The 2,787-nt window shown below is 38.6% G+C and overlaps 1 pseudogene; it reads left to right on the forward strand.

Moving 5' to 3' along the window:
* The window catches only part of LOC139024821 (uncharacterized), a 36,316-nt pseudogene extending 36,124 nt beyond the window's left edge, over positions 1-192 (forward strand).
* The last annotated feature ends 2,595 nt before the right edge of the window (positions 193-2,787 follow it).

A 2,787-nucleotide genomic window follows, 5' to 3' on the forward strand; every position in this document is an offset into this window, starting at 1 on the left:
GGAAATTACGGATATAAAGTGGAGGAGTCATCACTTCTCACAGTGAATTGTTCCTTAGGCATCAAACTTCTCGAGTATGCTGCTTGTGTATTTCTCACCGACTGAACTAAAAAATATGTAGTATGTTTGATTTATAACTGCATGATGTTCTATATGTTTGTTCAATTGTTTTGTTAGTGTAGTAAGCGTTAAGTCTTTTTTTGTCTGAAACGTGTTGTCTCCTGCTGCTATTGGCTAGGTCTCATCTTGAAAAATTTATTTTATCTCAATAGAGAAAAAAACGTTATTATATAAAAGTTAAAAATAAAATGTTTAAAAAAATGAGTATGCTGCTTTGTATTTCTAACCACTAAACTAAAAATGTGTTGTTATATTTGTATTTGCTCAAGAACAACGTTCAAAGTTCCTTGTCCTGCTACTCGAAACACATGGGAAAGAATGGGTGGTACGGTATGAGATGAGCTTACCAAGAGCGTCGTAAGACAGGTCTTTATTTGACTCCAGCTGAGGAGAATAAACGATTGAGAATTTGAGATTGAGCATCATTGGCTAGTTTTATTCAGCCCAAATGACTTCTGAATAAAAACTCCGTTAGTGGTTACATATTATTACAGTAATGCATTCAAGCTTTGTCAGTCATTGCAATTACAAGGCTGCAATACTGCAAGGAGCAAACAAATTTAGCTTATTAATATCAAAACCTCTTTCTTACCATCCACAATACAAGTGCCCTGGCTGCAGGGCAAATGTTTTATAGAAGCAGCCCACTCCAACCGTGTGTCCGCTGGATAATGTGCTCAGCAGAAGAAGGCCAGTCTCGGTATGTAGTTCTTCTGCTGGCAGTGCCTACGGCAGTGGAAGGTTCAAGACCATCGCTCTGACGTTGTGCAATATGATTTGGCTTTGACAATTCGACCTAGGAGCTGCACCAACATGAATGTTGGCTGGATTTCGAGCACCCTGGAATATGGCATCTGATACGCATCTTCTATTTTATTACTAAGGTAGTGGTGGATGTCACCTTTAGCTCGCTCCTTATCTGGACCACCTGTCCCACCTGTGGCAGTGTCGCTAATGATTCATTACGGTCGATTGAATGTGAATAGACTAAATTGTTTAGATAGTTATAGTAATAAATATAATAATCCTGTGTAAGTTTGGCAAAATAAAGTATGAAGTCTATTTTTTGTTGCTGCGTGGTCGTGTAACTTTCTCTTAATTTTTTCTGGAAGGTTGGGCAGGTGGGACGTTAGCGTCCCACATATCCTAGAGAAGTTACGACCTTGTTTTGTTCGATAATGTCCATTACTTATGTCCAATTAGCTAATGTTGCTAGCATGTGTAGTACACGTGTCCAAACGCTCGCGCAGATGCAGGCAAACGTTGGACGAAAACTTCAAAAAGTGATATTACAAGTTGAATAAACTGGTCAAACTTAGTAGAGAATCAATCTTTAGGATGTTGTTATCATATATATCCAATAACTTTCCAACCGGAGCATTCTTTTCAGTCTCTATAAGTAATGGAACGCATGGCGATATCATGAGGAATGCGCATGACCAAGAACTGGCATTCTGCCAGACCACTGACTCAAACACCTCCCATCCGGCCCCACAACACAGCATAAGCTTCATTCCACGTTCCATATACGATCCATATAGTACAGGGAATTGAATAGGCAATGACTTTAACAATGACCAGTCTCAGAATTCTCAGTTCCTGTTTGGATTTTTTCTCAGGTTTTTGCCTGCCATATGAGTTATGTTATACTCACAGACATCATTTCACACAGTTTTAGATACTTCAGAGTGTTTTCTATCCAATAGTAATAATACTATGCATATATTAGCATCTGGGACAGAGTAGGAGGGAGTTCACTATGGGAGTGCAATTCATCCAAAAGTGAAAATGCTGCCCCCTATATCAAAGAAGTTAAGCTCACATCTGAGTGCAGCAGCAAGAATGAAGGGTGGTTCAAAGCCTGCTCTGATGGTGTGGCTCCCAGACAGACCTCTATACCCTCCTGGAGTGGCAAATAAAGATTTTATCACTCTCCTTCCTCAAGATGTCACCTGATAAATAACCTTATATTGATTCTCACAAAAGCACATCGAAGTGAACATGTATTAATACATAAATGTCAACGTAACCTCCAATCTATACAATTATGAAGACATTATGATTATGTCCCCCTAATTTTGCATTTGTTTATGGATAATAACAACCTTGTATACAAGGCAAACATTCTCTAAGTATCTTTACAATCATAATAGTATTTTCAGAAGTATTGTTCAGAATTCCTCTTCTAACATGTATGAGTTTATTTGTAACGAACGTCGTCGGGAGAAGGAGAAGAGGACCAAGGTACAGCGTGGTAAGTCTCCATATTTCTTTTAATAAATACGAAACACTAGAACAAAACAACAAAAACGACAAATGAACAGTTCTGCAAGGTGCAATACACAAAACAGATAACAACTACCCACAAACACAGRTGGGAACAGGCTACCTAAGTATGGTTCTCAATCAGAGACAACGATAGACAGCTGCCTCTGATTGGGAACTTCCTAACCATGTATCCAAAGTATATCAATTTGTGCACACACACACCTCGGGAGAAAAGGAGAAGAAGACAAGGTAACGATGGGACGCAGGTAAGTTGCTCCCATTATTCTTTTAATAAATAGAAACGAACACTAGAAAAATACACAAACGACAAATGAACAGTTCGACAAGGTGCAATACACATAATATCATGAGTTAACAACTACTCCTCCACAAACAAGA

This window comes from Salvelinus sp. IW2-2015, unplaced genomic scaffold (assembly GCF_002910315.2).
Source record: "Salvelinus sp. IW2-2015 unplaced genomic scaffold, ASM291031v2 Un_scaffold1914, whole genome shotgun sequence".
In the NCBI taxonomy this organism is placed as follows: domain Eukaryota; kingdom Metazoa; phylum Chordata; class Actinopteri; order Salmoniformes; family Salmonidae; genus Salvelinus; species Salvelinus sp. IW2-2015.